Source organism: Piliocolobus tephrosceles, unplaced genomic scaffold (genome assembly GCF_002776525.5).
Source record: "Piliocolobus tephrosceles isolate RC106 unplaced genomic scaffold, ASM277652v3 unscaffolded_1137, whole genome shotgun sequence".
Taxonomy (NCBI): domain Eukaryota; kingdom Metazoa; phylum Chordata; class Mammalia; order Primates; family Cercopithecidae; genus Piliocolobus; species Piliocolobus tephrosceles.
In genome coordinates, this window is record NW_022292499.1 from 1 (window position 1) to 13,241 (window position 13,241).

A 13,241-nucleotide genomic window follows, 5' to 3' on the forward strand; every position below is an offset into this window, starting at 1 on the left:
AATTCCATAGACCCCCCAACCACCCCACCATCCCCACTGAGACTCTGATTTAAGGAAAGGCAAAGCCAGGGAGAAAAGACGGCCGCACCACGCGAGGGACTGAGATTTCACCTAAAGTGCACAGCATGTGGCTGAGGGTCAATGTTGGGCAAGCTGGGAACACAGAATGGGGTTCACAGGCCCAGAGGTGCCCCCCACACCCAGACCTCCCAAGCACTGTCTGTCTCCTGCCTGGTTTATCTCCTGCCCACCCCTCTACTGTGTTGGTTTCTCAGCTGACCCCCACCAATGCACATACCTCTCTACAAGCTTGGTGGACTGAAAATAGCAGGAGGGGTAAGAGCTGGGCTCTGGGGCCGACGTCCTGCCTGAGACATTAGTTCCACCCTACCCAGCTGTGATATGAGCCCGAGATTTCTCAAATGTGAGATGGGAAGGTAACTCAACCTACTTCCCAGGGCGGCTGTGGAGACTGAGATCACATAGAGCCACACCTCGGCGTCCAGCACACGTGGAACCCCAGCCGTGTTGCCCCTGATGGGAATCCCTCTATGCCCCCTCTGCTACCAGAGCCAACTCCCAGCAGTAACTGGAGGGTGCATCCTCTATTTCCACTCCACTCCCCTCCCATCACTCCACGTAGTGACCTGCTACGCAGCGGCCACCAGCAAACCCAGCCCCACCATCCAGGCTCCTGTGGCTAACCGGAACCCTCACCTTGGGGCGTCTTCTACTGGAGGTTCCAAAGGGGGCCGAGAAACCACCCTCAAGGGCACTCACCTGTTCCTTATTGCACGTAATGGACTGCCACACAGGGCCACCAGCAAACCCGGCTCCACCATCCAGGCTTCTGTGGATAACCGAACCCCCACCTTGGGGCATCTTCCACTTGCGGTTCTGAAGGGGGGCCGAGAAAAAGCCCTCAAGGGCGTTCACATGTTCTTTATTGCATGTAATGATCTGCCACGCAGGGCCACCAGCAAACCCGGCTCCACCATCCAGGTTCTGGTGGGTAACTTCCCCCCCCAACCCCGCCCCGCTTCCTCCTGGGTGTTTGGGAGGCTCAGAAACTGCCCTCTAACGGCACTCATCTGTTCCTTATTGCACTAATACCTCGTTCACAGAAATCCACTTTGACTTCCAGCACTGCAGGTGTGACAATTTAGGAATCCTGCTTGCTTGCAAGTTCCAAGAACTTGAGGTCACGTCCACTCACCAGCATCCCAGAGACCCAGCACTGTCCCACTCTGTTTAAAATTCCAAAATACTCTTTCAAAATGCTAGTGGCATTTGGTTTGTGCATAAAATGCTAAACACCTTCAAATGAAACAAATATCTTCAACAGTTTGATTCAATCATAACATGTGAGTTACACATCTGCCAAGTTGTAAAGCCTCAGGCATTTATAACATTTTATGCATGGTCAAATGAGTCATTAATATAAATTATGAAAATCTCTAACAGGTTTTTTTTTTTTCTGGCATTAGATGACCAAAGGAAAACTGGGTTCTGGCTGGCTTTCAGGCCTATAGAGGCAGACATCGGCTGACATAAGCAAGCTCCTTCCCACTGACGTGGCCTCATCCCAGGCCCCTCACCCGGACGCCCACAGGCCCCTGGAGGAGCAAGCTGACCTGCCCACATTTCTCAACTGCACAGCTGTTGCTCACACTGCAGATGGAGCTCAAGGCACGAGCAGGCCACCACGCTAAAAATACCACGCAGCCTCCACGCCAGGTGGCGGTGGTTTTCACTTCATCCCAAAGCCCCATATTTGAGTTTACAGCCATGACTACTAAATGGATTTTTAGACCCTCAAGACATACTTTGTTTGCTTTTATGCAACAAAGTTAGAAGATTATCCCTCAGATATAGGCTCTGAAACTGTGGAATAATTATTTGGGAACAGAGCCTCTGCCGGATCAGGATAAGCACTTGGGACAACACCCCGTGACCTCGGCCCACACAAACCCATCCAGACCAGAGGCCTCCCGCACTGCTCTGTCATTTCTGTGGATTTCTGTCAACGAGGTATTAGTGCAATAAGGAACAGATGAGTGCCCTTAGAGGGCAGTTTCTGAGCCTCCCAGCCACACAGCCACGTTCAGGCTGAAGCCGCACCACCTCCAGAAACACTGTCCCTCATCGAGGTGTGCCTGGCTTCTCCCTTTTTCCAGAACTTAACAAAACCTGAAAGGACAGGTCTGTGTAGAAAAACACAAACTACTTGCGATTCCTCTTCCCAGTTCAGGCTGTAGGAAGCTCCTTTCAGCCCTCACCGTGTTCTGACTGTGGCTTGGTTCCCATAAGAAATAAAGTCAGAATTCTAAGTCCCTGTCTCCTGGGCAGTGTGGCAGGCATACATACCTTCAGTTACATGAGGTGAGCCCCCTTCCTTCAGTCAAACTGCACGGTTCCCAGAACCCTAATGCCATTCTCCTCATGCCACTGTGAACACCTGGACAGAGCACATTTCAATGCGTGCACCTTCGTGGGCTAGTTTTCTATTTCTCTACTAAATCACCCCAAATTTAGCACCCTAAACACTAACTTATTTTCTCACATTTCTGGAAGCTGGAATCCAAAACCGGTCCCACCAGCTAACGTCGAGGTGTCGGCAGGGCTGGCTCTAGGGGAGGCAACCGTCTCCTTCCCTCCCGCGGCCTCTAGAGGCTTCTGCATCCCCTGGTCCATATGGCACCCACTAGTCTTCAGAACTCACAGAAGCCCTGACAGCCTAACAGGAAGACGCAGAACGTCAGGAGCCCGAGCTCCAGTGGAAGGGCCAAGCCTCTCCAACCTCCCGGCTCCTCACGCACTCCTGTGAGAGTTAATATAGATTCCACTTTAACTAGTGTCATCTGGGGTAAGGGGTAAGTGCCCAGCTGTGAACTGGTTAACCTCGCTGACACAGACCCCGGGAATAAACTCACAGGCCATGGACCACTCCACAAGCAATGAGCGACCACCTGCTCGGGGACCTCCATGGCCCAGCAGAGCCCTCCGGTGTCTCCCCGTGGGCTCAGGGACCGGCAGCTGGGGTCTGCAGAGCCAGAGGGCCCTGGATAAAAAAGACAGCTCCCATGTCGGGAGGTGCCTGCCCGCAGTTGGGTTCCGGGTACTTTAAGAAGCCCAGGTGGACAAGCCGCACCACGTGCAGCTCCATCACCGGAATAACGCCTGCACCTGGCAAGTGCACGGGTGGCCACCCCTCAGCCCGGCTGGCTGCGCTAAGCACATCACTGCCGTGACGCCCAATCAGACTCAGCTGCTGGCACAGTCCAGGCATCGGACCCCAAGAACATTCTGCATCACAATTCACAGTACTGATTGCGATCAGAGCCACACGTGGCTGAATGTATTTACAGAAGGACGCCACAGCCGATCTGGCTGGACTGAGAGCATTTCCTACTGTACATTCTTACAACACCATTTTATTTGCGCTTTATTAAACTTTGATGGCTTTTTCTGCCTATCTTCTTTATGGGAGTGTTTCCTGTTGTTATGACTGCAGTGATACTTCAAGCTACAACTATCAATGTGTAAAATTAGTTTGGAAGGCACCTTATCATTAAACATTTCACAAGCAAGCAATCAGAGGCACCTAACCCGGAGGCCTGTTTTCTTCTCTGAGCCAAACCTACATTGGACTCAAAGAAAACGGCACACGGAGAGGGGCTGGATCTCCAGCACCCATTTCTAGGGGGCCTCCTGGGGAGCAGATATGGAGGGAGTAGCCCTGGGCTACGGCACTGCCGTACTAAAGAAAAGTCCATTTGGGTAAATGTAAGCACCAGATTTAAGAGATTAAGCAAACCATGAAAAGAAACCACTAACTACAGCTTCTCCAAAACAGAATTAAACTCCCTTTAGTTTGAATTGGAAAAGCAGAAGTGATGATCAGGATACAAAAGAAATGACAAAGTATCTGAACACAGGAGAATAAACAAGGGCCACTGTCTGTTCCTGTGTCAGTGGGAGCCTCGCATCTAAGCTGGATTTAGAAGGTTGCTACTTTTGACTGAAAGTTATCCCCAACCCTAATTTGTAAGCAAATGGAGCAAAATGCTTCAATTATTTCAAAGTTTAGCGGTAAAGCTCGGCAACTCTCATAACCGTTTTAAATGGTATGAATTTTAAAGTGATTCAGTCTGTTGGCTGGAGTATCTAACAGCTTAACCACAGGGTCATGTTGGAAAATTATTCCAATTGCTTTTGTTTTTCCTACTGAAGATGCATTTGAACTTTCTTGTAGTTTGCAGTTGGCTGGTTCTGATGTTTGGTCCTGAGGAGGCCCAAGTACCTGGAGAGGAAGAATCTGAAACCTCAAGACACTCGAGTGCTATCTGGGGAGATGGAGACCCCAACCCGAGGGTCACTGACGGACTCAGCATGGGCACATCGCGTCCTGAGGCAATGGGCCACATATTTGCCACTTACAAAACAACATAAGCACACACTCCCAGGTGATGGAGGAGGGGGAGGGAGGGAGGAGGGGCATGCTCCATCCACCAAGGCAGCTGCACTGCAGAGAGAATGCAGGGTGTGTTGCCTCTCAGGACAGCAAGTTCAAGCTGTTTATAATTGCTAGTATAAACAGTGACCAGCTGAGGACAGGGCTGTAATTGGAGTTCACAACGTTTTATTTTCATAGTTGATATTGGGGACCTGGACCTAAAGCACCGTGCCTTGCCCTTTCGCCAGATGGGCCAATGCCTCTCTATACTTGAGTTTATTTGACTAAATACCCGATACTGACTAGGAATTATGGCGTGTAGGATACCCCTTACCACAGTGACGTCAAACTCACGTTCTCAATGCAATTTGCTCAGGGACTGGCTTCTAACTCTGGGTGGGAATGTTAAGCTCAGTCCAGTTCAATTCAATAAGCATTTATCAAGAAATTCCTGACCAAGAGCTGTGTTAGACACTGGCTATGGGGTGATGGGGATACAAAGATGTGAAATGAGAACTTGACAAGCTCCAATGCTCTCATTTAATTCCCTAATGAAATTACCTAGCTTCAACCTGATGGCTGTAATGTCTAAATTCACTTTTTCTTCATTCCAGTTCTACATAACAAAGCATCAATAATCACAGAGGAATGATTCCCTGTTGGACTATTCAGTGGACAGAGAAGAGCATTCTGACCGGCGTGAGACACTGTCTCTATTCCCAGGGAGCCCGTGAGGTGGCTGCACGGAGCACACGCGTGAAGATTCAGGAACAGGAGCGTCAGGTGACGGGAGGGGCATGGAGGCAGCACCAGACAGATGCCTGCCGAGAGGCCGCTGCAGCCGGGCTGGCCGGGAAGGTCACGGGAGCGGGCACAGGCATCTCCCTCCGGCTGCACTTGGTTTTCATGAGAACGCCTGCAGGGAAGGGGATGACACCGAAATGCTCTGGCCCTGAGGGGAGGAGGGGAGGGACGCAGGGCTGAGGGTTGGCCACCACCCCTTGCGTCCCTGCCCCTATGAACGCTGCCAAAATCCGCCCCAATGGGGAGAAGTGAGGTGGGTGAAACAGGTGGGCAGACCAGAGGGGCATTCGCTGCCTGGGTCCATGGAAAAGGAAATAAAGGCTGGCGATGTGACAGTGGTGGGGGAGCACAGAGGGAAGGAACTGGTGGAGACACAGGGCTGGCCCCGCACAGGGCCACGAACAGCTACCCGGGGGTCGTCCTATTAATTCTCCTCAGGGCCCCAAGAGGTGGCTGTGAGGATCCCTCTTCTAAGGACAGAACTGCTCCAGAGCCACACAGCGAGGATCCACAGAACCAAGATCCGGGCCAGCTCCAAAGCGGACGATCTTGACCCCTCACCCGTGGTCCTGAGGCAGGGATCAGAGCGCCCTGGACACACAGACCCTCCCAGGAACTGCAGAAAGGGGAAGCAGACGCCCCGGACCAGCGGCAGGACCCAGGGTTTCTGCCCTCCAGGGCACACTGGGACCAGCCACTGCACAGGTGGACACACGGTGCTTTAACCCGCGCTGGGGAAAGGAGCCCTAGCTCTCAGGGTAGAGACCGCAGCTCGATCGGGCCGGCCTCCCTGCTGGGCACAGCCTGAGCCACATGACCAAGGCCAGAGAGGATTACCAAGGTACACCTGGCCCAGCTTCCGGCAGCCCCCGACAAGGCCACTACCCTCACTCACAGCCCGGTCCATCACCAAGCCCCATCCTCTTTTGCCAGCCCTGCCCCCACAAGGCCCCGCCTCTCGCATGCAAGTCCCGCCCCCAAGGCGCAGCTTGCCTGCAGCCCGCCCCACTGGATCCACCCCATCGCCTGCAAGCCCCATCCCAAGGCCCAGCTCACCTGCATCCCCGCCTACTAGGCTACACTCCTCACCTGCAAAGAGCCACCCCTCACTATGCTCCCCCCATCACTTGCACAGCCCTGCGCAACATAGCACTCCCTTCCAGGAGCCCCTCTTTTCACCTGCGCAGCCCCGGCCTTCACCAGGCCCCACCCCATCTGCATAGACACGCCACTCGCCACGCCCCACTTCTCCCCTGCCCACTTCCCCTCCTATCAACTGTCCACATCCTGCTGCTGGCCGCACCCCGCCCCTTTCGGCAAGCCGGCCGCGCCCCTTTTACCCGGGAGTAGGCTTCTCACCTTGCCCGCCTCCTTCGGCATGTCGGCCCCACCCCTCCCGCCCATCTCCCTCTGCACCGCCCTCCCGCCCATCCCCGAGCAGTGGAGGCCCGCCCTTTTCATCTACAGACTATCTCAGAGGACGTTGCCGTTCGCGCTGACCAATAGGAGTGGTGGCCTTCACGGCAAGCCCCGCCCCGCGCCCTACGTCGGGTTCAGTGGCGTCCCTGGCCAGCCCCACGCTGATCATACGCCATGTGGCACTGTGGCGCGCGGCGGGGCTGTGTGCGCTGAGGCTGCTGAGCATTGGGTGAGACCCTGCGGTCGGCGGCTAGAAGTGCTGGGCGTGCTAGCACCCGGGAGAGGAAGGTCCAGGGCGGACCGGAGACGTAGGGGTCCGCGTCCCTGCGCCCAGGCCTGGCAGCTCCCCGCACCCCGAGCCCCCGTCAGGGCCTTCCTTGGGCTGCCGCATCGGAGGCTCTGAGGCCGGAGGACCCTGGAGCTCCTGCGCCTCCCGGGGCTGGGGGCCGGGCTGCCCGTGGCGCTCCTGGCGGAGCCCTCCATTGCCGTGAGCTTTAATGGGGGTAGTAAATGGGGCCTGCAGTTGTGGTTTTCGTTGATGGCTTTGCTCCTAGTTCATTGTTGTTGGAAGCCCAGTCCTTAAGAGACCCGAGGCGCCCACAGCCCGCTCTTAAAGTCCGGCTGTGTTCAGAGAACTGAAGCCTCCCGGAATTTAACTGTTTTGGTTTTTTTAATGACTCAATTTATGGGGAAACGACGAAGCGGTTTAGTGTTCATGGTAATCCACGAGCCCGTATTTATTGTAACAGTTCAGCGCTGCCGGCCCAGGCCAGGGGGAGACACGGGACGTCCGTGGCGTGAGTTTATCAGCAGGTTACTGGAAAGTTCGGGGGAGACCCTGGCCTTACCGCTCAGGGGTTTCCTATCATGTCCTTGCTGATAAGTAACTTCTTAAAATGTTTCTCTGTCCCATAATTCTGAAATTTGCTAAATCAGCAAATGTTGACTATAGTATATCTTCATAATGTTGACAGTGACTGAATAGGTGTTTTTTTTCCCCTGTATATATCTTTAAAATATTTCGGTGGGATATATTAATGTAGAAAAGCCCGTAAGACATATAGTACAATTTGAGAGAATAATAGTTTTTTTTTTTTTTTTTTTTTTTTAAAGAGACGGGATCTTGCTCTCTTGCCCAGGCTGGTTTTAAACTCCTGGGCTCAAGTGATCCCCCTCCTCAGCCTCGCACACTGCTGGGCTTACAATTGTAAGCCATCTCATCCAGGTAAGAATAATTAGAAAATAAGTACGTTGGGCGCGGTGGCTCACACCGGTAACCGCAGCATGTTGAGAGGCCAAGATGGGCGGACCACTTGAGGTCAGGAGTTTAAGACCAGCCTGGCCAACATGGAGAAACCCCGTCCCTACTAAAAATACAAAAATTAGCTGGGCGTGGTGGTGAGCACTTGTCGTCCCAGCCACTCAGGAGGCTGAGGCAGGAGAATTGCTTGAACCCAGGAGGTGGAGGTTGCAGTGAGCCGAGATTGCACCACTGCACTCTAGCCTGGGCAACAGAGCGAGACTCTTGTCTCCAAAAAAAAAAGTGTCCCCATGACCAAGCTGAAGATTTCCCCTAACTGCTCATAACCCTTTCTCTCCCTCTTAGATTACCACTGTTATGACATAGAGAAATGTCCTTGCTTTTTAAAAATATTTTACCATCTCTATGCATTCTGACAGTATCTTGTTACCTGTTTGAATGATACCTGTTTAGGATAATAGTGTATCGTGTGTATCTTTTGTTTAACATTATGTGACCCGCATCTTTGTTACATGCATCTTTGTTACAGTTGTAGGCCCTTTTATTGGTAAGTTTCTTTTTTTTATTGAATGATTAGTCCGCAGTTTATCCAGTCGCTGTTACACCTCCAGGTGAGTTGAGTTTGGGACTGTCAGAGTTCGTGCTGACAATCTTGTGAGTGCTGGGGCAGCAGTGTAAGGTGTGGAGGATATAGACCAAGAGGTGAACGGATTTCCAGTATTCAGATTTTTTTTTTTTTTTTGACGCCCAGGCTGGAGTGTAGTGGCGTGATCTCGGCCCACTGCAACCTCCGCTTCCCAGGTTCAACGATTCTCCTGCCTCAGCCTCCCAAGTATCTGGGACTATAGGCACCCGCCACCATGCTTGGCTAATTTTTGTATTTTTAGTAGAGACTGGGTTTCACCATATTGGCCAGGCTGGTCTCGAACTCTTGACCTCAGGTGATCCACCCACCTCGGCTTCCCAAACTGCTGGGATTACAGGTGTGAGCCACCACGCCCTGTCTCTTCAGCTTTCTAAAGAATGCCAAGTATTTTCCAAAGTTGTTCCACTTTGTACTCCCTGTAGCAGGGTATGAGAGCTCCTGGTAATATTAGGCTTTTTAAGTTTTCACCAATTCGGTAGGCATGTAATGGGATTTAACTATAGTGTGAATTTCTTCCAATATTATGAAGGCTTGTGAGGATTCTGTGAGGAAAAGAAGCCCTTTTGTTTAAGAGTTTCTTAAGGGGAATTTAAACCATAATTGTATTATAGTTATTTTTGAACATGTATAAAGAAAAGGTTTCCAACACTGAAGCTTTAGTTAAGATAAATAGTCATTAAAATGGGAAGGACCTTACCAGAAATCAGTTTTCTGGAATGTGCAAGATTTTGGAAGATGCAGTATTTAATTTTTTTCTAATTAATCATCTTTATCACATGAGAGTATTTTCACTATGTGGCTGAATAATGTTAACCAGATAATTTTCCTGCGGCTCATCTAACTTAGATGACTCTTAATCTAGACAGGCACACCGCAGAGCGTGGCGATGGAACAGTAACCGGGCTTGTGAGAGGGCTGTACAGTATCAACTAGGAGACAAGATCCACGGATTTACTGTCAACCAGGTATGGGTCCTTCTCGGCACCTCCTTATAAATCCACATACATTGCAGGTGCGGCTTCTGGCATAGGTACGGGCCCTTCAGGGTGGAGACTAGCCTTGTCCTGGTGTCCCAAGGCCCTGGCCCAGCTCCTGTTGCATGATGGCTACTCGGCTGAACAGAGCTTGTGAGAGAAATGACCCCCGGTCCCTTCCTGGAATGTCGCGAAGCCTGATTCTTGTCAGATTTGAGAGAGTAACACTTCCAGCTGGGTCTCTGTCATCAGACACGCTAGGGTTTCTGCAGCCAAACCTGACGATTCGCTGAGTGTGAGCACGAAGACCAAGTGCCCTGATCTGTTCAGTCAGGTTTTGCCATCAAATAGTTTGCTCTAAACTTCTGCAGAATCTTTCAGTTTTCTGAGCCTTTTGGGTTTCAAAATTATAAAGAAGAAATTGTGGACTTATACTTACTTGGGTTTATATTAAAATGGAATCATTTGTTTTTTGTTTTGTTATTTGCTTAAACGTTTTCCTTTTTTTTTTTTTTTTTTTTTTTTTTTTAGCATAGTAACTAAAAATGACAACACTTCACATATTTGGCCAGCTGTTGGCTCTGTGCTATGCTTGATGTTATAGCAAATTTAAAAGACACAACTTACCGTCTAGAAAGACTGATGGGGCTGTGACTGGAGGCACATGGTGGACGCCATGCGGAGGGCCAAGGACAAGGGTGGGAGCTGCTGCTGCTGGGGGGAGAGGGAAGAGCTCCTGGAGAGGGTGGTGTGAGAAAGCAGCTGCCTCTGGGCAGGGCTCCAGCAAGGGAGCCAGGGCAGTGACTAGGGTGTCCCAGGCAAGGTCCAGGCATGGGAGTCCTGACAACAGACTCAGAGCATTTGTGAAATCCTGCAAAGGCCGGGCAAAGACACCTGGGTTTATAGTACTGGTTACTATTACTAAAGGCCTCACCCATACTTCTCCTTTATTTTTCAAATTTTATAGAAATGTACTTTTTTGAGATTGGGACTCACCCTGTCGCCCAGACAGGAGTGCAGTGGCATGATCTTGGCTCACTGCAGCCTCAAACTCCTGGGCTCAAGCGATCCTGTCACCTCAGTCCCCCAAATAACTGGGACAAGGTGCCCCCACGCCTGGCTCATTGTTTGTGTGTGTGTGTGTGTGTGTGTGTGTGTGTGTGTGTGTGTGAGTGTGTGTGTAGGTGGAAACTTGCTTTGTTGTCTAGGCTGGTCTCAAACTCCTGGGTTCAAGCAATCCTCTTGTCTTGTGTATTAGTCTAATCTCACACTGCTGTGAAGAAAAACCCAAGACTGGGTAATTTATAAAGAATGAGCTAAAAAGTAAAGAGGTTTCATTGACTCCCAGTTCTGCATGGCTGGGGAGGCCTCAGGAAACTTACAATCGTGGTGGAAGGCACCTCTTCACAGGGTGGCAGGGAAGAGAATGACAAGTGAAGGGGGCAGCCCCTTATAAACCATCAGATCTCGTGAGCATGACTGGAAGACAAGACAGTTTCTTTCATACCGAGAAGTATGGACACTTACCAGGCTTACCTAGAGGCTTACCTAGAGTAGGAGAAGACCTTCCACCCCGCTCAGGAGTGGGGAGTCTTTCATCTTTTGGGGGGGCATTTCTATCCTCCCAGCCCCTCCAGTTGTTCTGGAAGCCCCAGCTTTGTGCTTCCAGCTACCATCGAGGATCCATCCCACACTAGGAGAAGCAAAGACTGATCCTGGAGCCTCTCCCCGCTGTCGCCAGCTAGCCCACTCCAGCATTTCCCCTCCCTGCAGGCCCGTTCTGCGTACAACGGGAGATTATATGCACAGAAACAGGAGACACACGGCCAATGTTGGAAGGGGTGATGTGTTACTGAGGTGCAGTACACAAAAGCAGGAGGCACTCAGCAGATGTTGCAAAGGGTGCTGTGTTACTTAGGTGCCGCACAGTACCATGGGAAGGACAGACACCAGGGTGAATCCTGGCTCTGTGATTTGGGCAGCTTATGTCATCACCCTGAGCCTCAGGTTTTTCATCTGTAAATGAGGATGAGAATACCTCCCTCACAGAGTATATGTGACATGATTAGAAAATGCCTAGCCAAAAAATAATAAAAAATTAAAAAAATAGAAAATACCTAGCCAGTAACACCCAAAAAATATATATACACACACATTCTCATCTACCTTCGTTATGTCTTACTTTCCTTGTTTGTAGGATAAGGGACTTGGACAGGATGGTTCTGTTCTCTCCAGCTCTGAAATACTGGCTTCCTGGCATCATCTGATTTCAGGCAGAAAAGCCAGTTTTCTCAGTGTGTCGAAGATCACCACTTCAAAGGCCATTTTGTCTAAGTTTAACTGGTTGTGTTTTTCTGGTTAACTCAAGTGACATCTGTTCCCGAGCTGTTCCTGACGGCAGTGAAGCTCAGCCACGATGACACAGGAGCCAAGTATTTACACCTGGCCAGAGAAGACACGAATAATCTGTTCAGGTACATGGTGCATTGTAAGAACATGGTCTTGAATGTTTTATTTAAATCAGGGATGTCCAGTCTTTTGCAGAGATGCAAAGAAATGCAGTAGCTGACAGACACAGGATGGCTCTGGGAGATGCAGAAGGAGCATGTCACCCAAAATAGAGCCAAATGGGTATCCTTAAGGAAGGAGCAAAGGGGCTGAAGAAGGGATTTGTCATGAGAGATGGGACAGGAAGTTCTCTAGAGGCAGAGGGAGAGCATGAGAATGTCAGGAAGAGACAGGGATTCTCGCACATCTGGGAAGCTGACAATTCATCAGCATGGCCACGAGGAAAATAAGGAGAAGCGGAAATAATAGATGAGGCTGGATATAGAAGCAGGGTTCAAGCTGTGTCTATTGTGGTAAAGAGTTGTGATTCTATCCGGAAGGCAATAGGTAGCATTCCAAACAAAGATCTTTTAAAACGAGTCAGAAAATATTTTCTGCAAAGGACTAAATGTTAAACATTTTAAGTTTTCCAAGCCATATGGTCTCTCTGTGAACAATTTAGCTCTTCCATTGTACCATGAAAACAGCCAGAGACGTCATATAACACATGTATGTGGCTGTGTCCCAGTACAACTTTACTTACAAATGCAGACTGCGTCAGACATGGGCCATGCATGGTAGTTTGCCACACCCTGTTTTAGAAAGCTCAGGTTTGTGATATGATGGAGAATGCCTCTGAGAGCTCTTGTTTTAAATGGTAGAGTGAACATACACTGCAGTTCTATCCTGCTTGACCCAAGCCCGTGATAGTGCAAAGTAGAAAAGATAGATAGTAAATAGATAGATGATAGGCAGGTAGACAGATGATAGATAAAGAAAATACATAGCTGTTCCAGAAAACAGAAAGGGGTAACTTCATGAGCCAAAAAGAAAGTAATATACTTTAGAAAGGAAGCAGGCTGGAAAATCCACAGTTGCAAAGAGAATAAAATTTCCAATTGCCTCTTTGAGTCCTTTCCTGGAAGTAGCCACAGCCGACTTCCTCCTCTGTTTTTTGTTTGTTGCTTGCTTTCTTGTGGTGTTTTTGTTGTTGTTGTTTGCTATTTAAAAAAAAAAAAAAAAAAACCCTTTCCCTGCTTTTTTGTCACAGAAGCCTTTGTCACTTCAAACACTGCAAGTGTTCTTCTAAAAAAATTATATCAGTCTTTCAATTAAAATGCAACATGTCTGCAA

The 13,241-nt window shown here is 49.9% G+C and overlaps 2 long non-coding RNA genes across 3 annotated transcripts; one reads left to right on the top strand and one right to left on the bottom strand.

Moving 5' to 3' along the window:
- Window positions 1-700: 700 nt before the first annotated feature.
- On the bottom strand, window positions 701-6,512 carry LOC113220419. The gene is made up of 5 exons (XR_003307288.1): window positions 6,440-6,512; window positions 5,152-5,372; window positions 2,368-2,458; window positions 1,114-1,247; window positions 701-897 (listed from the first exon to the last, which is right to left on the bottom strand). It is a non-coding gene; the product is annotated as an uncharacterized LOC113220419 (long non-coding RNA).
- Window positions 6,513-6,758: 246 nt separating this feature from the next.
- Window positions 6,759-13,120, top strand: LOC113220420. Of its 2 annotated transcripts, XR_003307289.1 has the most exons (4): window positions 6,789-6,908; window positions 7,793-7,904; window positions 9,449-9,551; window positions 11,929-13,112. It is a non-coding gene; the product is annotated as an uncharacterized LOC113220420 (long non-coding RNA). The 2 variants fall into 2 exon arrangements; XR_003307290.2 differs by lacking the exon at window positions 7,793-7,904 and having other exon boundaries at window positions 6,759-6,908; window positions 11,929-13,120.
- The last annotated feature ends 121 nt before the right edge of the window (window positions 13,121-13,241 follow it).